General features: G+C 44.3%; 1 long non-coding RNA gene across 2 annotated transcripts in view; it reads left to right on the forward strand.

The window, feature by feature from the left end:
• Positions 1–22,684, forward strand: part of LOC105714353 (uncharacterized) — a 349,885-nt gene that overhangs the window by 303,428 nt on the left and 23,773 nt on the right. The gene's annotated exons all lie outside the window — the stretch shown is intronic.

Genomic DNA, 22,684 nt, shown 5'->3' on the forward strand with positions numbered 1-22,684 from the left:
ATATATAAACATGTGGTCCTAGCATGACTGGAATGTCAAAATTTGAGTCTCTTTGCAGCGAATATTAACAGTCTATACTGCTCCAGTGCCCCTACCGACTTTAATTGAGGCTAACCCTCTTCCAGCTTCACACCCTATGAGTTCCATAAAACCATTCTCAGAAATAGATTCCTCTCTGCTCTGGGCTATGAGGGAGATTTCTGGACAAGGTCTGTATTTGCTTTCCGTTGCTGCTATAGCAAATCACTACAAACTTAGAAGCTTCTCAACTCAAATTTATGATCTTACAATTCTGGAGTCTGAAACTCGTCTCCCTGGGCTGAAATCAAAATATTGGCAGGGTTGCATTCCTTCTGGAGGCTCTTGGGAAGAATTCATTTCCTTGCCTTTTCTGCTTCTAGAGGTCACCTACACTCCTTGGCTCAGGATCTCTTTCTCTCAAGAAGAGACCACATCTTTCTCATGCTCTTATTTCCTGGATCCCTTTCTCTTCTCTCTCTCTCCTCCTCTTACAAGAACCGCTGTGATTACATCAGACTCACCTCAATAATCCAGGATAATCTTTCCATTTCAGTGTCAGCTGATTAGCAACCTTAATTTCATCTGCAACCTTAATGCCCTTTTGCCCTGTAACCCAATATGTTCACAGGTTCCAGGAACTAAGATATGGACATCTTTGGGGATGGGAGGGGCCATTATTCTGCCAACGATAATTATTCTGCTACCATGGAAGTTTTGGCAAAATTGTTAATTGCACAATCAAAACCCCTTCCCTGCTTCCAGGGACAGCAAGAAGATTCAAGCAGAGATATAGAAATTAACCTGGCAGTGTCCTTCCCTCCCTTCGGTGCAGTAAACTCACCTCTCATTATCTGGAGAAATACTCATACATAATACTAACACATGGCTATTTGCTGAAGCACCATTTAGCAGTAATGATGTAGATTTATTAATGCAAATATGGAAGAATCTCCAAAACAGCATTCCCTTTATAAAACAAAAACAACACATACTTTTTATGTACACACAAACACCACACCCTCCACTGTCCAAGTAATGATACGTGCTTGCTTACATTGTGAGTGTCCTCTAAGGCTACTGCGTGGCCAGAGTATTAACACAGGTCATGGTTAGATCACCATGATGTTAATTCAAAGGAAGCATGAGGGTCACACCAGGGGCCATCATGCCAGGCTGTGACTGTGCAGCATCAATGTGTCCCCAGTACGCAGGCACTGCTGGACAGCCCAAGCTGGCAGAAGGCCCTGACCCAGGTTGGTGAAGACTCGTGCTATACCCCCAGGGTGTCTGTCTTCTGGGTCATTCATGGCTCTCAGGCTGTTGCTAGGAGGAATAGCCTGGCCAGGCTAATGAGTTCGACTCTTGGAAGAACACGGATGAGATGCCAGTGCAGAAGTCATCACACTCTGAGGACCAGTGCATCTTGAGGCTGTGGTTGGGCTCTTCGTGAGTGTTTAAACGTCCTCTCAGTCAGCTTAAGTTCTGGCACAGAAACTTTCAAAGCCTCCAAAGTGAAGGCATTAATTTTCCTTCTCTTCTTGGGTTGAACGTCACAGTTAAAGTCACTAAGAAAGACTCCTTTCTGTTTCTTTCTATCCTTTGCATCTCTCTTTGCACTCTCCCTCTATCTCTCCCTGACCTCCCTCCCTCCGTCTCTCTTCTTTTCACTCCTCCTCAGTCCCAGGTCTTGAGCTCATGTCCCAGGCTCTGCCAGACAATATCCTATAACAAAAATTCCAGGCTGGGTGAAGCAATTCACACCTGTCATCTCAACATTGGGAGGCCGAGGTGGGTGGATCACTTGATCTCAGGAGTTTGAGACCAGCCTGGACAACATGATGAAACCCTGTCCCTACAAAAACTAAAAATAAAATTAGCTGGGTATGATGGTGGGCACCTGTAGTCCCAGCTACCCAGGAGGCTGAAGCAGGAAGATAGCTCGAGCATCGAGGTCGAGGCTGCAGTGAGCTGTGATTGGGCCACTGCTCTCCAACCTGGGCAACAGAGTAAGACCCTGTCTCAAAAAGAAAAAAAAAAAAAAGTTCGGCCTCCAAGTTAGCCCCAAACATAACAGAGGCAGAGCCTACCCTTCCATATCCAAAGTGCCCGTGCATTTGGTAGGAACCATCCCCGTTTTTACCAGTGACAAAAGTCTTTGATTCTTCTCCAGAAAAGCAGAGATTGCCAGTTTCTCAACATCCCCCTTTGAGTGCCGAGTACCCTCTTACAGTCAGCAGTTTTATTGTTAATTTTCTCCATAAGGAAACTCTTTCACTCCAGAACTGTTTGGGAAAGAAGCTGGGAGAGAGGGAAAAAAATAATAATTATGTATCCAACTCTTGTCAGTTGCAGATTTTTTTCTTCCCATTTTATGTATCTAGTCATCATCTTGCATACATAAAATTTAAGCACCACTGCAGTGTTAGCATTTTGCAGAGAGAGATTTTCTAATACAACACTACCAATTTACTTGAAAGAATAGCTGAAGTCTGTATTTACAGCTAACGGGCCCATGCCTGTTTATAATGCTCCCGGTGAGGCAGGTGACAGACGCCACTGGCTTTCCTTCTCTCTTTTCCTCATCCGTGCAAGGTGCAGCCTTCGTATAAATGTGCTGCTTCTCTGACAGGGACCAGAGCCACCACTCTCCGCCTCTTCTTAGTGAAGACAGCAGTGGTATTGGTGGGGTAAATGGATTGACCCTCCAGGGCTGGGGTTACATCCTAGATCCGTCACTTTCCATCTGGATCACTTTGAGCAAATCACTTCACCCTCTTCAGCTCTCTTGCTGGTGAATCCTTATGTGCAGGGTGGAAATAACAATCCTGTTTCTTCGGGCTGTTGTAAGGATGGCATGAAATATGGTATGCAGGTGCCACAGCATACACTGGGCATGCACTGTACAATGGAATACGTGTCTGTTCTTCCCTTCCTTCTAGGTCAAGGCACAGGGCCTGGCAAATACTTGGTGTATTGGAATGCATGAATGTATGAATGTATCAATACCGGTTCATAATTATCTCTTTTGGTTAGCCAGACCCCAGAGTCCTCCTCTGGCCACAAAGAAGAGAGCTTCCAGTGCCTCCCTCATTCTAAATACCTAACCTCTTGGGAGGATCGCTTCAGCCCATCAGTTCAAGAAAAACCTGGGCAATATAGTGAAAGCCTGTCTCTAAAAATAAAAAATAAAAATAAAAGTTTTGAATGAGCCAGGAGTGATGGGGCACACCTGTAGTCCCAGCTACTCAGGAGGATGAGGCGAGAGGATTGTTTGAGCCCAGAAGTGGAGGCTGCAGTGAGCTGAGATGGCTCCACTGCACTCTGGCCTGGGCAACAGAGTGAGACCCTGTCTCAAATAAACAAATAAATAGTTGAAAACAAATAAATGGTTGAAAGAGTATATGGGACTTGGGTGGGGCCAGGAGTAAGTGGACAAGATCAGTTTCCCTGCTTCTGGCCAATGGGAAAGATCAGTGGAGGCATCTGAACTGAGATTTTGAAAAGTTCCTCTCCTCTTCCTGCTTGGTTGTTGATGGGCGTTCCCGGTTCATTTTACAACGTTAAGGTTCTCAGAGCAGATGGCTGGAGAGGTCCCTAGGAGCCAGGACTCTCTTTAACGAAAGAACCCATATCAGATTACCATCGGCAGTAAAAAATGATGTTGGATGACATAACAGGCCTGTCCAAGGGGCCGCTGCCTTCAGGCATGGCTAAATCCAGGAGTCAGTGACGTTGTCCAAGCTCATTCTCTTTTAATTTTAGTTCTGTTTTCCCTGAGTTCATTTCAAGGTGGCTCTCTTCATGAGGCAAGACCTAGATATCTACATTTCAATGGTTTTAGTTTAAGAGAAGGATTGGCAGTGGGTCAAATCTGGCCCACTGCTTGTTTTTGTAAATAAAGTTTTATTGGAATACAGCCGCACCCATTCACTGAAATATCTATAGTCTATGGCTATAGACTTTTTCTTCCCATTTTATGTATCTAGTCATCATCTGGCATACATAAAATACTTTTGCACTATAGGCAGCCGCATTGAGTAGCTGCAACAGAAACTGAATGGCCCAAAAAGCCTAAAATATTTACCATCTGGGCCCTTTACAAAAAAAATTTGCCAATCCCTGATCTAAGTGAAAGATCCCTACTTTTGCCACGTGTGGGTATAAACTCTCAAAGGACATGTTTAGGATGTGATTCTCTCCCTGAATCATGCTCTGGGGACAGGGATATAAAAAACTCTAACTGGCCAGCCTTTAACCCGGAACCACCTTTGTGGCTGGGAGCTGGAACTGGGCAGGACACCTTGGTGGAAAGACCCACTGAGGCCACAGGGAATAGAAGAGCAGCACTTCTCAAACATGGAGAAAAGAAAAGTGCTGTCACCACAGAAAAAGAGAGAAGAATTGCTACAAAAATACGGGAAGCCCATTAAAATGAATGAATCAACATTGCTTGGGGTGACAGGCACAAATGACAGACTCCCTGCTTTTCCCAAGCATCCTGCCTCAGAAAGTTCACTTCGATACAAGTTTTGGGTCAACCAGCTGATGCTTATTTTCCGGAAGGAGGACTCACCCAGATTCCTGTGATCAAGAATTCCAGTACTGTTTCATTCTCACCACTGATGATTCAGCAGAGGAAAAAGAAAACAAAATTTAAAAAACTATTGATCCTTCAGTTCAAGATATTGCCAAGGGCGGAGGCTGAATTGTTCAAGCCTCTTAAGCCAGAGCTATAATCTGAAGCTGGAAATGACCCTTCAGACACTGCCAAGATCCTCCCTTGGCTCTGGTTAAAGGGTTAGAGATACTACCTCTTTCCCCAGTGGGGCTATGAAGATAACCCAAGTCCAAACAGTTTAGACCAGGAATGCAAATATCTGGTAGGTGTCACTCCTTCTTCCATGTGTAAGGAAGGCCTAGCTAATCAATTACAGGATTTTTTTCAACATAGCAGCCATACACTCATTGCCAGTTCATAATTATCTCTTTTGGTTAGCCAGACCCCAGATTCCTCCTCTGGCCACAAAGAAGAGCTTGCAGTGGCTTGAGCCTCCCTCATTCTAAATACCTACCCCCTTGGGAGGATCGCTTGAGCCTATGAGTTCAAGACCAGCCTGGGCAATATAGTGAAAGCCTGTCTCTGTGAAAAAAAAAAATGTTTTAAATTAGCCAGGAGTGATGGGGCACACCTGTAGTCCCAGCTACTCAGGAGAATGAGGTGGGAGGACTGGATTGCTTGAGCCCAGGAAGTGGAGGCTGCGGTGAGCTGAGATGGCTCCATTGCACTCCAGCGTGGGCAACAGCATAAGACCCTGTTTCAGAAAAACAAAACAAAACAAAAAAACCTGCCCAATACCCATTTCCTCCATCAAATCCCAGACGTAACAGTTCTTGTTTCAAAAACATTAAATGAGAAACCAAATGTCCATCAATGAAAGAGTGGATTTTAAAAAATGTTGTATGCACCTACAACAGAATACTATTTAGCCTTAAAAATAAAGGAAAGTCAGATACTTGCTACATGAATGAAACTTCCCAAGACATTATGCTAGATGAAATAAGCCAGACACAAAAGGACAAATACTGTATAATTTGCTTATATGAGGTACCTAGAATAGTCAAATTCATGGAGACAGAAGGTGAAATAAAGGTTACCAGGGCATGGGAGGAGAGAGAATGGGAAGTTCATGTTTAATGGGTGCAGAGTTTTAGTCTGGGAAGGTTGGATGATGGTGATGGTTGCCCAATAGTGTGAATGTACTTAATGCCACTGAGCTGGACACTAAACAGTGCTTAAAATGGCAAACTTGATGTTACGTATTTGACAAGTAGCTTTGCGTTACCACCATGATGTTTAGGATCTTACTATTCCTGTCCATAATTCCAGCTTTATCCCTCTATCTTTGATATCTGCAATGCTCCTGCCACAGGTTTGATTTCCAAAACACAGTCCATGTTTGTCCATTTTTATCATCATCCCTTACTGGAGCTATTTCCGCAGCCCGTGGAGCAGACTGTGGTTGTTATACATTCCTTTTTACCCAGGTCTTATAACCCATGCCTCCTTTTTCATTCCTTCAAGGACTCCTTTTCCACACCACATGATCTCAATATCCTGCAAATCTCATTCTAAACCCTCCTTTCTTCTTCAGTCCTCATTAAAGTCCTTTGAGGCAGAATTCATCTCACTTTTCATGTTTTCCATAGCACTTTGCTTTATACATCTGTTTGCCTTGTTGTAAGAGAGGTTGTGTTTGTCTTTCTCCTCCACGCTTTTCCCTTGATAATACAAAATCACACCAAGTCCAGATATGCATGGCCCAGATAATACAGAATCACACCAAGTCCAGATATGCATGCCCCATAATGCCTGTTCAGGAACAGATTCAGAGCATCATTCCCAGATATTCAAGTGCATCAGCTCACCTAGGAGTGTCTTTCAAATGCAAGTCTGGCCCCACCCCAGAGATCCTGGTTCAGTTTGTTCAGTGCAGGTGGTTCCTGGACCACCCTTTGAGAGACATTGTCCTGGAACCTAAGTCAAGGTAAGTTTTAAACTCCAGTCTGTGATAGTGTCAGCCTGAGGCTGAGGTAAATAGCAATGGATATTAAGGAGAAAGCTGCAATATGTACCTAATGTAATATTAGTACCTACATTTTTAATTTCTTGGTGATGGTGATACTATGAAAAGGAAGCAAGTGGACAGGTGCGGATGCTCATGTCTGTAATCCCAGCACTTTGGGAGGCCAAGGTGGGTGGATCACTTAAGATCAGGGGTTCAAGACCAGCCTGGCCAACATGGTGAAACCCCATCTCTACCAAAAATACAAAAACCAAAATAAATAGCCAGGCATGGTGGCTCACTTCCTAGGCTGTCCATCAAACCACCATCCTCTTCTCTTGCACAAATGCTGTTTCCTAGATAAGGACTTGAAATGTGTTGGTCTTAAGCCCATCAGAAGAGTAGCAGGCAAGATGTCATCACTGTTTGTAGCCCAGCTCTGCCACGTACTCACAGTGCGACCTTGGACAGGTGACTCTACCCCTCTGCAAATAAGAAATCTCATTGGGAAAAATGGTGGTAGGAACAGCGAGCAATCACCTCAGTGCACTGTCGGGTGTGTTTACTGGAAACATTGGGTGCAGAGCCTTTAGTCAGGTGCTTTAGCTTATTAAGAACTCAAGAAATAGTAGCTTCAAAGGCCGGGAGCTTCAGGACAGAGAAGAAATAGCCCAACAAGGAAAGAATGGGAGGGATTGGAGGAAAGTGTTGCCTTCTACACGGTGAGAAGAGGAATCAGAAAATCCAGGCGTGACTACAAACCACACCAGTGATACAACTGGGTGCCCAATCACAACTGTTCTCAGCTTCATTGTTACAAAAGCACTCTTATGAAGATAAAATAGAGCACCACCTATAAAGTGTCCAGCCTAATGCAGGGTGTTCAGTAAGTCTTGAGTACTACCTTTCTGTCAGCCTGCCGCATCAACTGCCTGGTGTTCAGCAGTGAATAGAGATTTGCCATCACTTCCCGCAGCCAGAGCTGTTTCAGCCTCGGTGGTTTCTCTCACCTCAGCAGTGCCCCCCGCTCCTCCTCCACTGTCCCTGGGCACCGCCCACACCCCAATCCTGGCCACCAAAGTCTCCAACCTAACTCATGACGCTCCCTTGAGATACAGGTTTCACCGTTTCTCATTGGTTCATTTTCTCGTTATATATTCAACTCTGCCACCTTCTCCCAAGAGCAGTCTCAGGACAAAGATGAGACTGTTTTGTATATGGTCTGATTGCCCTCCAGAAAGCCTTACCCAGAATCTCATCCCACACTGATGAACAGCAACTCCTAAATGTCTTCCAGAGCCTCTCTTCCTATTGAGCATGAAGAGGGGCTTCTTCTCTACCTTGGAAGTCGGGCAGCAACTCTAAGTCATTTCTCGCCCACTTTAAGAGTCCTCTGTGCATTCTCCACCCACTCATGTTGGTTCCAACGTGGGATTGTGTGAGTGGGCTTAAAGTTCACCTCTTGGCTAACCAGAACACTCAATTATTGAAAATGTCCCCACACACCCTCATGAGCGAACACCTCCACCCTCAAACACTGCAGCTGACTGAGATGTTGCTGTCTTTCTGAAATGGGTTCTGTGAAAGTCCAGTTCTCAGAGTGAAGGTCATTCCAGGAGGAGTAGGATGTTTATACCCGGGGAGTGAATCAGAAGACAGGGCCTTAGTGATGGCATCCAACACTTAGTCTGAGAGCGAAAGTGAGGCTACAAGGAAAAGCAATCTGAGCTGTAACACTGGACACAAATCAGAAAATGCAGTGCAAGATGAGTTTATGAATAGATGAAACTTAGTTCATAGGAAACTTTATGTGGTTGGTATTACACCAGCGTGAGAGCTGACCTTGTGATGCAGGGCAGGTGAGCCCCGAAACTGGGGCTTAGCCCACAAAGATTCTTGGCTTCACTCGGGAAAGAACTCAAGAACAAGCTGGTGGTAGAAGAAAACTTAGCTTTAATGAGGCAGCAGTCACGTTACAGCTTCATGATCGCTCCTGCAGAACAGGGCTACCCCATAAGCAGTGCTCTGAAAGTAGCAGCTTACGGGCAGGTTTGCAGTCATAGTTATACCCAATTTTAATTATATGCAAATGAAGTGGCGGGTTTTTCAGAAATGTCTGTAAAAGGGTGACAACTTCCCAGACATTGCTATGAAAAAAGATGGGAACTTCTGAGTGTTGTAATGGCGATGATCAACTGACCTGGCACTGAGGGGCATGTCTGCTGGAGAGGTGCTTTTTGCCTCTTCCCTGTCTCAGCCAGTCTTCAATCTTGTCCAGAGTAAAGTCCCATCTCTTACCCTCACTTGCACATCCTTTCCTTACTCCTCAACATCACATCAGTAGCTCGAAATTAACTGTGGTGGGAGTATTTACACCTCAATAATAAACAGATGCTACGAATCAGAGTTTAGTTGTTTTTGGTTTTGTTTTCAGAAACCTAGTTGTTAAACATTTACCAGCACACCACTGGTAGACCAGCAGAACAGGAGGATGGTTAAAGGCACAGGCATTGTAACCAGACAGACTCGGAAGCCTGCCCATATTTAGCTTTGGTGAGCCTCAATTTTATAATCCGTAAAATGGATTGAGCCACCTTAAAGGGAATCATTCAGCTTCAGTGCTCTCATTGTACAAAGTGCTCAGCACAATCTCAGGCACATAGAAAACCCTCCTTAAAGGTTGCAAAAACCATGCTGCTGGTGCCACTACAACAGGGCTCCAAGTTCCTCTTGCCATTGTCTTCACAGTCAGGCCTAACCAGCTTAAAAGAGACACTTGGGGGCAAAGTGAAGTTGAATATACACAGCTTCAGAAGTGCCAAAGTCAAGAAGAAAATTTCTACAACTTCTCATCTTCGCCAACCTACTTTTTGGGTGTTTGTTAAAGAAATTGAATTCAAAAAGCCAAGTTCATTCTAGGAGGATTTTTCAATAATTGCCTTTTTTTCTTCGGATGTTCAGAGATGATTTCCGCCACCATCAAGATACAGATAAAAAGGAAGTCGAGTGTTTCAGTGCCAAGCCCAGCCTGCCTCGTGAGCAGGGAGGTTATAACAAGAAGGTAGCTGTCTCCGAGAAAAGCTAATCCGTCGTTTTCATGTCCAACCTTTACAAATTGTGCCCGTGTGGCAGAGTTTGAATCACTCTCTCTAACAGCCTCTGAAAACAAATGCAAAACCTTTCAAGTTCATTCAAAGTCATTACAGCACTTTCTAGAACGGAATCAATTACCGTAACCTCTGTGGGTGTGTAAAATATGAAATTACCAGCACCCTCATGGAGCCACAGAATTGGTAAATTTGCAAAAATTGATTATGGGAGCTTTGGGAGCAGCCCCTGGTGTATTAAGTGTCTCGATGACAAACAGCAATATATTATTTGTGAGATTTTGCTTGATGAAATTGTCTTGTCTGTTAACGGTGCTTTGCCTCGGTTACTACTGATTTTGCCATCCCAGAAATTGACGTGGGGTTGAGCTTACCATGTTGTAACTGACAAAAGCAAGACAATCCAATTGTTCTGATAGATCCAGTATTTATTTTGTATCGCAGTCAAGATGAGAGTTAGGGCTTTCCAAATGAGCTCACCGCGGTTTCTCCTCTCTGGACATCGTGGGTCTTACATCCAGAACAGACTATTATTTAAACTCTCTGGATGTGGGAGAGTTGTTTGTCCTTCTCATCACTCCCTTCTCATAGCGCATTCTTTGCCTGCCTTGTCCCATATTATCTAATGGATCCGCTTTCTGAGCCAGGTTAATTAGGGGCAGGATCACTGTACCCTAAAAGGTTAGTGTTCCCCATGTAGCCTTCTCCTCTAGTTCCTGCTTTCTTGGTTTATATCTTGATTTGTCTCAAAGCAAAAAGACAAGCTTCACATTGTCTTTTTTTGGAATGGAGACAGAAAAACAAAGGGATGTGGACAATACCTCCCAGCACTAGCACACTTAGACCTCATGGGATGTCTATCTGTCTCACAATAATGACCCCACTATATATAGAATGCCCCTTTTCTACCAACCGAATCATAGCTGAATGATCCCAGGCATGAGCACCTGACTGGACCTGGGAAAATTGGATTCCCTACTGGGAATTTGATATTTGGAAGACCAAGATTTAGAAGCTGCATGTCATTGGATCTAATGCACTCCAATGAGAAGCATCATGGATTCTTGAGCTCATGTCCCAGCGTAGACTTGGTTCTTGCCTTTATTAATTCTTGGCTATCCAATACTTTCTGGGGCCTCTTAAGTTACTCTGATACAGAGTAATAAAGCTCCGCCTTCTTTCTCCTTCACCTTCCGCCATGACTGTAAGTTTCCTGAGGCCTCCCCAGAAGCAGAAGCCGCGATGCTTCCTGTACAGCCTGCAGAAATGTAAGACAATCAAGTCTCTTTTCTTTGTAAATTACCCAGTCTCAAGTATTTCTTTATGGCAATGCAAGAGCAGACAATACACCCTCCAATCTAGCCACAATAATGCCCACCAATCCCCTGGTCTACAAGAAGAGTTAATAAATATGAGTTAAATTAGTGGCTTCCCACCAACTCATGAACATTCTCCTGCCACCCACACTTTAAACTTTGAAAATGAAAACATGCTGAGTAGACTGGGTGCAGTGGCTCGTGCCTGTAATCCCAGCACTTTGAGAGGCCAAGGCGGTGGATCATCTGAGGTCAGGAGTTTGAGACCAGCCTGGCCGACATGGTGAAACCCTGTCCCTACAAAAAATACAAAAATTAGTTGGGCATGGTAGCAGGCACCTGTAATCCCAGCCACTTGGGAGGCTGAGGTAGGAAAATCGCTTGAACCTGTGAGGCAGAGGTTGCAGTGAGCCACGATCATGCTACTGCACTCCAGCCTGGGCAACAAGAGCAAGACTACATCTCAAAAAAAAAAAAAAAAAAAACCAGAGAGAGCAAGCACATGCTGAGTAAAATAAGTCAGACACAAACGGTAACATACCATATAATTCCATTTATATTAAATGTTAGACTAGGCAAATCAGTAGAGGCAGAAAATAGATTAATGGTTGCCTAGGGCTGGGGTTTGGGAGGGGATCAGTGCTAATAGGTATGGAGTTTCTTTTGGAGGTGGTGAAAGTGTTAAGGAATTAGACAGTGATGATGGTTGCACAACTTTGTGAATATACTAACACCACAGAACATATACTTTTAAATGGTCAATTTTATGACATGAATTATATCTGAATCAAAAGAATGACAAGGAAACAGCGGAAATGGGTTATAAGAGGGAAGAGAAAATGGAGGGAGAGGAGTTGGAGGTAGGCTCTTAGAAGTTGGAGTGAACTCATAGGAAGAGTTAGAGATGCTAAGGTGGTGGTTGAGAGCATAAAGGCAGACTGCCGGGGTTCAAGCCCCAGCTCTTCCCCTTCCCAGAGGTGCTGCTGTAGGCAGGTCATTTCACCTCTTTTGGTCTCAGACGGGGGCACAACTTTGGCTATGGTGCCCTCTCTCACCAGAGAGTGAGATCTGATGATGAAAAAGAGCCAGGGGTGCCCAACTGGTAAGGAGGGGCATTTTGGTGGAAAGCCCAGCATGTGCAGAGGTCCTGGGGTAGAATTAGCTCACCTTCCATGAAACTAATATTCCAAAGCTCAACAAATGTCCCTACCCGGAGGTAAAGCTGCAAAGCAAAGTTTGTAGATTACCAAGCTTAGCTCCTCATTTATCAGGCGGGGATTCAAGGCCTGGAATCATTTGCATTCTGATAAATTGTATTCACATCTAGTGTTTTTCCCTGTCTCCTCCACTGGATTGCCAATGCAATCAAGATCCTAAACAGGGAGAATGAGCCACACATGGACACAGCATGATGTTTAATTAGTGACAGATACACAACCTGTGCTTAATACATGTGCATTCCCAGCCAGGCGCAGTGGCTTATACCTATAATCCCAGCACTTTAGGAGGCAGAGGTGGGCAGATCACTTGAGATTAGGAGTTCAACACCAACCTGGCCAACAAGGCGAAACCCTGTCCCTAATAATAATACAAAAAATTAGCCAGGCATGGTGGCCCACACCTCCCAGCTACTCGAGAGGTTGAGGCAGGAGAATTGCTTGAACCCGGGAGGCAGGGGTTGCAGTGAGCCGAGACCACGTACTGCACTCCAGCCTGGGCAACAGAGTGAAACTGTGTCTCAATAATAAATAAATGTGCATTCCCTCGCTGCTCACCTCATGGACCCTCACAGCTCCCAAGCTCTTAAAGCCATGAGATCTTCCCTCCAGGGAAGGAAGACAACAGGGGAAAGCAGAAAAGCTCCAGCTTTGGTGTCAGGGACACCCAAATTCAAATCCTGCCTCTGCCTGTTAGTGTCTGTGTGCTTTGAGGCTCATTGCTTATCTGAACCTCAGTCCCCTTGTCTGTGAGATGAGCATAAAATGGACACTTCCCCATGGGTTTGCTGTGAGCAGAAAACAAGATAACATCTGTAAAGCCCAAATAAGATTTCTAGTCCGTGGTAAGATTTTTTTTTTTTTTTCAAATCATGGAATTTTGCGTGGTTTTAGCCAAACTGCATTGGGACTGTACTCTAAGCCCCTTTCTTGTGCTATGTCTTTTTATTCTCACATGGGACTATTGAGGGTGGTAGTTTGGGGCCCCTCTTTACAGAAAAGAAAACTTCTCAGAGAGGTTTAGTAACTTGTCCAAAGCCACACAGTTGCACACAGCTACTAAACAAGATCTGATTCCAAATCAACACCATGACCCTCTCTCCCCACAATACAGGGTGCAAAGTGAGGGGTTCTCTGAGCTATTTGCAAGTTACTTTGTCTCCCTCATCACCTAGACTGGGTCTCTAGCTTCCTGATAGTTTCTTCCTTTTTGTTTGTTGGATTGTTTGTTTTTGAGACAAAGTCTCCCTGTGTTGCCCAGGCTGGAGTGCAGTGATGTGATCTCAGCTCACTGCAACCTCTGCCTCCCGGGGTCAAGTTTATTCTCACACCTCAGCTTCCTAAGTAGCTGGGATCGTAGGCATGTGCCACCATGCCTGGTTAGGTTTTGGTAGAGACAGGGTTTCGCCATGTTGCCCAGGCTGGCCTCGAACTCCTGGGTTCAAGTGATCTGTCCACCGTGGTCTCCCAAACAGTAAAGTGAGCCACCATGCCCAACCTAGTTTCCTGATAGTTTCTGATATGAATTTATTCACCCAAGATGCACAAACATACACACACACACACACACACACACACGCTTTCTCTCTCTTTTGAAGGAATTCATAAGTTCTAATAAAGGAGGAAGATGCATCTCGCTTCACCCTGCTGCCCCACTCTGCTGCAGAAGACATACATGGCTCATGCACCACACCACACTTTTCTAGTTAATAGGCATCAACACTTCGCCGCCCCTTCTGACCTGCTCCCCCAAACACAGTTCTTTCAAAGCCTCCAATCACACCCTTCCTCAACCTCTCACACCAAGGGGGAGCATCTCTTGGAAGCCAGTGTTGAGGAGGGGGGCATGCTTTCACAAAGAGGAGCCCAACAGGCTTTTGACAGATCCAAGGGAATGACTCTCTCTCTCTCTTCACTCTGTTGACATAATGAGAGGATAACCCGGTATTTAAATCCCAGCCATGGTGGTAAATCTGCATTGCCAGCCTTCAACATGATTTACAAAATAATTTAAAAATGCATGAGGGTGCTTCTTCTTTATAAAGCATGAGGGTGCTAAGTTAACTTCTGAATATTTCATAGCCCAAGGTGAGCTCTTTGCCTTCTGGCCATCACTCACTGAGCACCCTCCCTGTGTGTGCTTCTGAAGACACTCCATTACAGAATGTGAGAATTTGCAAGGCACTCTTGGTAGGGGGGCTATTTTGCTTCTGGTCATTTGAATAATGCTATTATTTGCCGTCTTCCTGGAAAACCGCTGCTGCAGGAGTCCCAGGCAGACTCTAGTTGTTGTCTATTTCATTAGAGCTGAGAACAGGACTATTGATTTTGAAGGTCTTTCCTGAAAAGTGGGAAAGGCACTCTCAGAAGAGGACTTTAGAGAATTCTTTGGAGAAGACAGCAAAATCCTCAGCATCTTGGCTACCTGGAAGAGATTGCAGCTGGACTGGTGAGAAGCAAGGATGACCAAAAATCCTCCATCAATATGGGAAGAAAACAGCTAGACTTGGATGAGGGTTATTTCTCTCTTAGCACTAGCTTTCCACTCAAGGCTGGGATTACATGTACATCCCTGGAGCTAGAAGTTGAGTACTGCTATTGCAAAATGATTCCGACCAGGACTCCCCAAAGCTATCTGAGACAGTTGCCCTCGAGTCAGAAGTCTGTTATGTGCAGTTAACCCATTATTGGAACTGGCTCCTCCTTGTTGCTGGAAGCAGCGAAGTGGCAGCTGGATAACTAGCAGGGACATTTGTTGAAGAGAATGGAATATCACATAGAGAAGTGGACAGGGAGTGTTTCTAAGACTGTGGTCCTCAGATCAGCAGCATCAGTGTCATCTGGGTTGTTCAAATGCTGATTCCCAGGACCCCCTTCAGATGAACTGAATTGGCATAGGTAGGCAGAGGCACCCAGGAACCTACATTGATAATTAGCTTCGTAGGTGTTTCTCATGCACACTAAAATTTTAGAACCACTGGGCTTACTAGTAGTTCTGAATCCTAGCTGAACATTGGAATTCTTAAAAGAAAACTTTTTTTAAAAAGTCCTGGGTCCGGGCGCGGTGGCTCATGCCTGTAATCTCAGCACTTTGGGAGGCTGAGGTGGGCAGATCACTTGAGGTTGGGAGTTCAAGACTAGCCTGGCCAACAGGGAGAAACTCCGTCTTTACTAAAAATACAAACTTAGCCAGGCATGGTGGCACATGCCTGTAATCTCAGCTACTCAGGAAGCTGGGGCAGGAGAATAACTTGAACCTGGGAGGTGAAGATTGCAGTGAGCCAAGATCACACCATTGCATTTCAAAAAAATAAAAATTTAAAAAGTCGCTTGAACCTGGGAGACGGAGGTTGCAGTGAGCCGAGACGTGCCACTACACTCCAGTCTGGTGCCTGGCGACAGAGCAAGACTCTGTCTCAAAACAAAAAAAAATTCTGATGCCTTAAGTCGCACACCCAGAAATTTTGATTTCATCGACAAACGCTGTGGCTTTGGCATGGAGAGAGCTTTCACATCTCTCCTAGATGATTCTGAGGTGCAGCCAAGGTTGACCACCACTAAGCTGGAAGAATTTTAGGCTCTTACATTTCCCTGAAGTAGTATTTGCACTCAACCTGAAATTCTCTACGTGCTGGAATGTGCACCACTTCACCAGGCAGTTCCTTCTTTGACTGATGGTTCTAATTGTGAAGCCTTATTTTTTCAACTGAACTGAAATTTTACTCCACACCAGTTCTAACTTGCTGTCCCAGTTGCCTTGAGATCAAGTCATCCCAATCAATAAACTGTACAGTTGATGACATTTGCGTTAGCTTTTCCCTGCCACTTCCTTTTTTCGCCTCCAGTTTCTCACCTCTTTCCCACCCTCGAATCTCACCTGAGAGCCAGTGCCATAATCTCTCTCCCTCCATGCAAACCCACTCTCAGGAAAGTGTCTGAGATGAGTCAATTGCTCACTGGCATGGTGTAGTCTATTGAGAGGGTGAGTTTTGCAGAGACCTGGCTCCACCTGGCTCTATCCCTGTGGCACCTGGGTCTCGGGGTTCCCATCTCTAAAACGAGTGGGACTAGTCTAGATTGGTTCTTAAAACTCTTTCAGCTCCAATAATCTAACCTGGCAAAAACTAGACTGGGAAGCACAGGAGTAATAGCTAATGTCGCCAATGGAAGGAGAATGAGAGAGAAGGAAGGAAGGAGACAGGGAAGGAGAGAGAAAGGAAGACAGGGAGGGAGGGAGAGAGGAGAAAAAGAAGGCGGGAAGAAGGGAAAGTGGGAGGGATGAAGGAAGGGAGGGAGGGGAATGTAGCTAACCAATAGAGAAGGATGGGAGGGAGGGAGATAATTGGGATTGGGAAGGAAGTTTGGAAAAGAAGGAGGGGCCAGGCATAGTGGCTCACGCCTATAATCCCAGCACTTTAGGAGGCTGAGGCAGGTGGATTGCTTGAGGCCAGGAGTTTAAAACCAGCCTGACCAACACGGAGAAACCCCATCTCTACTAAAAATGCAAAAATTAGCAGAATGTGATGGCATATGCCTGTAATCCCAGCTACTCAGGAGGCTGAGGCAGGAGAATGGCTTGAACCAGGAAGTAGAGGTTGCAGTGAGCCAAGATCGTGCACCTGCACTGCAGCCTGGGCAGCAGAGCGAGACTCTGTCTCAAAAACAAGGATGGAGGGAAGAAGGAAGGGAGGGAGGGAGGAGTGAGGAAGGAAGGGAGACCCATTGCAGCCTTTTGAAAACTTTCTAATGCATTAAGCAAAATATTTTGAAAATGTAGACAACAACACTACTCTTTATATAGTTACTTATTACACAGTGCTGGTGTGCTGTTTGAATCACAAATTGCATGCTAATGGCCTAATTCATAAACCATTGACATTCTTTATGAGTCTTTAGCATTCAGAAATGAAGAATTTCTGTTCAAAATATAATTTGCATTGCAAAATTCAATAATTTAGTTTCTCAGATTCATTAATGCCTAAAACCACAACACATAACTTATCCCATTCCAACCCCCTCCTTGGGACACTGGAAAAAGAAGTGTTTCAGCTGGGAAATCAAGTACTGCTTTTTATGGTCACATTTGAAACTGCTGTGAGAGTTATCACAAGGGAAGTCATGTTGGTTTTCCTCAAGGAGTGGGCACTGAAGGGTTCTGCCACAACAGGATAACAGAGGTAGAAGGACCTCTTGAGCCATGCAGAAAACCTTCACAGTCTTAGGAACCCCATCTAAGACCAAAGTTCCTGCTGAAAGAAATGTGCGATATTCAGTGCACTCATCCATGGAAAACTCAATGAAGTGACCAGTGTAACATTCAAGATATCAAGATAACAGTTGAATAATTCATGGGACACTCGGTTGAATAGTCTGTGGAACCCTCAGTGAAATGATCAATGTAACAGTCAATTGAATAGTCCATGGGAAAACTGAATAATCTGTGAAGCACTCAGAGGTACTGTCAATCAGATATTTAATGGAAAATGCTATAGAATTATCTGTGAACTAGAAATGAGGAACATTCTCTTGGCAGATACCTCTGAAATGAGATAGGAAACATACCTCATGTAGATGAGAAGTGAAGTTGAATTCGTAGCAACTCTAGCTATTTTTGTGTCTTAGTATAAGAGAGGCACTGAAAATCTGTTGGAAGAAAGAATGGAAAGGTGGATTGCTTATGGAAGAGCCAGTGGGAATGCTTATCTGACGCCAGTGCCCCCAGTAAGGTCTTCTGTGGTACTACTTGGGGTTCAGCTCCAACACATCAATCTTGATGTGATGGGTTTTAATTGGATTGTGCTAGTATACATTTTTCTTTTAAAATGATGTGTAGGCTGCTCAGAACCCAGATCCTAGTATAGAGACAATAAAATTGAATGAACATAACTCTTGGAGTCAAAAGTCATACATGTTAATTTTCACTCTGCCTTTAACTCTCTGTGTAAACTTGTCCACGGCACACCCTCTTGCTGGGACTTATAAATAGGGACATTTGGATGTCGTGATCTCTAAAAATTCTTTCAACACTAAAATCTCTAGAACTTCTGAACCTGACCCTAGTATCATGACCAAAATTAGACACCAGTCAGTCCTGTCTGGGTGCATTTGCCTCCCAGAGCTGCTATCCAAGGCCATGAAAAGTGAGCAGCCAAATATCTTACTAGCATGTAAAGGGGTCCATTAAAGAAAACCACGTGTCTCATTTAGTGCTGTATTCCAGGTGCTCAGCATACCTGCATATCATTAGTGCTCAAGAAATATTCATTCATTCAACAGATGTTTGCTGTGCAATGACACTGTGATGAGCCACATTCTAAGCAGTAGGGATACCATGATGAACAACATAAATAAAGTCCCTACCTTTATGGAGCTTATATTGAACTGGAAGCAGATAATCAACAAGTAAAGCACACAGAAACAAAGCACACAAGTTCAAATAGCGATGAGAGCTGATAAATTGATGGAGAATGGTTGAGATGAAGGGATTACCTTAGCTCCGTTCAAGAATATGTGCTCAGACATTTGGTAGAACATTTGAGTTGAGACCTGGATGACAACAAGAAGCCAACCGTGGAAAGATCCCAAGGGAGGGTATTCTGGGAAGAGAGAGGAGCAAGTGTCAAGGTCCTGGGGCAGAAACATGCTCTGTGAGTTCATGGAAGATGATCAAAGGCCTGTGTGGATGGACTATTGTGAGGGGCGATGAATGGGTGAGGTGGTTATGATTCATGTCCGAGCCTTAAGTACATGGTCAGGAGTTAGTATATTATTCTAAATGTAATAGGAAACCAAGGAATATTTTTTAAAGGTAAATGGCATGATCTGGTCCAGAGCTTTAAAGGACCAAGTGGATGCTTTATGGAAAATTGAATTGTTGAATGAATGGAGTACGAAGTACCAATTGAATGTTACATCGATCATTTCACTGAGGGTTCCACAGACTATTCAACCGAGTGTCCCATGAACTATTCAGTTGTTACCTTGAATGTTACATTGGTTGCTTTATTGAGTTTTCTATGGACCAACTTACACAAAATCGCACATTTCTTTCAGCAGAAACTTTGATCTCAGAAGGGGTTCCTTAGATTGGGAATATTAAATGTGCTCCTTGGAAGAGAGTCAACCCAGGAAAGTGACCCCTGTCAAGGAGAAGGACACAGTCAGGCATTTCAGAAAGCAACTCCAGTGTGACTCTGGATCTGCAGTGACATCTGACCAGGAAAGCCACTCCTTCTGCCTGGCACCCAGCACCTCTTTGTGAAGCCTGAAAGTGACTCTCATTTTGAGATTTACTCCACTTCTTCCTCGTTCTGTCCCTGCAAAACTCTATCCCTGCAGTCTTGCCACGAGAGCAAGTCATTCATCAGAAAATCTAAAATATTTATTGTGTGTATTTTAAAGGCCAAAGTGCTACATCATTGAGCTCTGCCCAGACGGGAACAAGGTTTCGCAGTGCGATGACTGGGATAAAGACGTGCCAGACAAAATTGCAGATAATTAATCTGTGCAAATGTAACTCTTCAAAGGGGACCGGAGGACTTGCTTCAGTGCCAAAGACAAACCAGTCCATAATGACCATCATTAAAATTTAATGCAATTTGCTTATTTGGGAAAAAAAAGGAATTCTTCATGTCCTTTATAGCTATCGTTTATCGTACTCCTACAGGGATAACGTGAGAAGTGGGAGCAGGTGGAGGGTGTAGAATTGTTTTGAGGGCTAATCGTGAGCCAAATTCTGGTGGGAGGATCTCTCCAAGGCAACTACATCCATGGACATCCCTCTCTCCTGTTCCCATCACTACTTTTCCTTTGGCAGTGAAAGGAAAAATAGTAATGAGGTGGTACATCAGATGGGATGACACACACGTGCTTGGTGGAAGCTGAAGGCAGAGGTGCTGGTGGAGAGGTGAGCAGCATGCTGGTTGTTACTGACTTTGAGCAAGTCCTCTGATCCTCAGGATTCTCATTTATAAAGTCTACAAATGTACTTAGCACATGGTCAACGTTGAATTCATGCAACTATCATCATGGTTATCATTTGCTGTAGTTGCACTCCTAGATACTAGCTGTGGGCCTTTGGGCAACTGTCCTAAGATTTCCATAAAGCAGAATTATTACTGTGTCTTCCCCATTGGGAACTTGGGAAAATTAGACAAAGTAACATGTGCCCAGCACTTAGGTCCCGGTGCAAGTTCAGAGAACAGCTACTCCTGTCATCATCACCCTTTCCATCAGTCTCAGTGATTGACTTTCTCCTTAGGTCAAGGTTTGCCTTGGAACTGGGGCGGGTGCTGAGATGCTACGGTGGGGAGTGGTGGTGAAGGGGTGTGGGTGGTGGGAAGTCTCACCATCTGAGTGTCTGCTGTGCCTGGTCTCTGATGTGTCTCTGTGTCCCCCATTAATAAATAGGGCCACTTATTGGAGCCACATACTTCATGAGCCTTGTTTTAAAATAAAATGCAGTCATACTCAGGCACTGGGAAGGGTTAAAAAGCTCTGTATAAATATAAGGTGTTGATGGTTATTGTTTATTAAGTAGCAAGGACTTTTTTATTATTATTTTGATTCCTCTAGCCCTGAGATAGCAAATAAATCAGAAAAATGTCAAGTCAGAGTGAAACATAGATCTCCAGGAACCAGGGTACAGAGCTTCATCGGGATTTTTTTTTTCCTCTTACAATCTTCGCTGAAAGACATTTGAAGGGAAGTTAATAATTGAAACGTAATGAATAATTGCAGTTTGGGGTCCATAGCACAATCATAATTGCCAGTTTATTACTTTTTTAATATATTTGCCAAGTATTAATAATATTGAAATAATGCAAGAAGATCATGGGAAATAAATGAAATATATCATTTGTCAAGGAAAAAGGATTTCCAAACTGTAGGCACTGCTCTTATGAGTTCTGTGATGAATGTGGCATTGCAGCAAATCCTTCATCGTGGGAACGTCACCTGCAAATTTTGGTTCCTGCATAATTCTCATCAAGTCAAATAAAGGTGAAGGTATGGAAGGCTCACTGCGTAGGGAGCCCTGCCATCTTTCATGTGCTGCATAGGGTGCGTAGAACACATTGAAGAAAGTTCCAGAGCTAAGAATCATAATACCCAGGTTTTAGCCCTGGCTCTGGTTTGATCCTGAACAAGTGTCTTCTCAAGTCTTCATGGTCAAAATGAAAGACAAAAGCATCAAAATGAAAGGGGTTGGGCAGGGCGTTGTGGCTCATGCCTGCAATCCTAGCACTTTGGGAGGCTGAGGCGGGCAGATCACCTGAGGTCAGGAGTTGGAGACCAGCCTGGCCAACGTGGTGAAACCCCATCTCTGCTGAAAATACAAAAATCAGCCAGGCGTGGTGGCATACACCTATAATCCCAGCTACTCAGGAGGCTGAGGCAGGAGAATCACTTGAACCTGGGAGGCGGAGGTTGCAATGAGCCAAGATCACACCATTGCACTCCAGCCTGGGCGACAGAGCAAGACTCTTATCTCAAAAAAAAAAATGAAGGGTTTGAAACAGGTCCTGAATCCCAACTCTTTCATCTCTAATAACCCATTTTATTATTTTTAGCCCCCAGGTACTTCCGTGTTTTGAAAGCTTTTCATATAATAATTTCTACATAGCTAACTTCACCACGCCTTGACTTCTTCTTCAAAAACCAAACATCCTCGTCTCTAAAATGAGAAGGTTGACTTGGGTGAAGGCTTGCAACCTCAGTATCTCAACATTAGCAATGGGGACAGTCACAACTATTTTATTACTGAAATCAGCTCAAGTAATGAAGTCTGTAATGAATTGCTGAAACAAATTAAAATGGATTCGAAGGTTCCTCTGACAAAGCCATTCTTGCTGCCTTAAGTTCAGATGCGTATTCTTTTTCTTCTTCTTTGTTGTTGTTGTTGTTGTGTGTTTGTTTGCTTGTTCTTCTGGGATTTTTGCTTCCATGTCTTCATCATATTCCAGGCATTGAGCTAAGAAAAAGGAGAAGACTCACAGTTGAGGCACAGGGAATCACCACCATTCATGGTCTAATTATCCATCCTAAGGCAGAGTAAAAGGCAGAGCAGGTGTGAAGGGCACTTGTTTGTTTCAAAACAAAGATAACATTTCCTCTGTCATGGCTGTAGAAATCACACATTTTTAGTTTTATTAAAAATACAGGCCAGGTGTGGCAGCTCACACCTGTAATCCCATCACTTTAGGAGGCCAAGGTGGGAGGATCATTTGAGCCCAGGAGTTGGAGATCAGTCTGGGCAAGAAGATGAGACCCCATACAAAAAAATTTAAGAATTATTAGAACATGTGGACACAAGGAAGGGAACATCACACACTGCGGTCAGTGGACGGGGGGCCTAGGGGAGGGACAGCGGGGGTGGGGAGAGTGGGGGGGGATAATGAGGGGAGAAATGTCAGATATAGGTGACGGGGGGATGAAGGCAGCAAACCACCTTGCCATGTATG

The sequence above is a fragment of the Aotus nancymaae genome, unplaced genomic scaffold (assembly GCF_030222135.1).
Source record: "Aotus nancymaae isolate 86718 unplaced genomic scaffold, 86718_ANA_hifiasm-v0.15.2.pri h1tg000049l, whole genome shotgun sequence".
In the NCBI taxonomy this organism is placed as follows: domain Eukaryota; kingdom Metazoa; phylum Chordata; class Mammalia; order Primates; family Aotidae; genus Aotus; species Aotus nancymaae.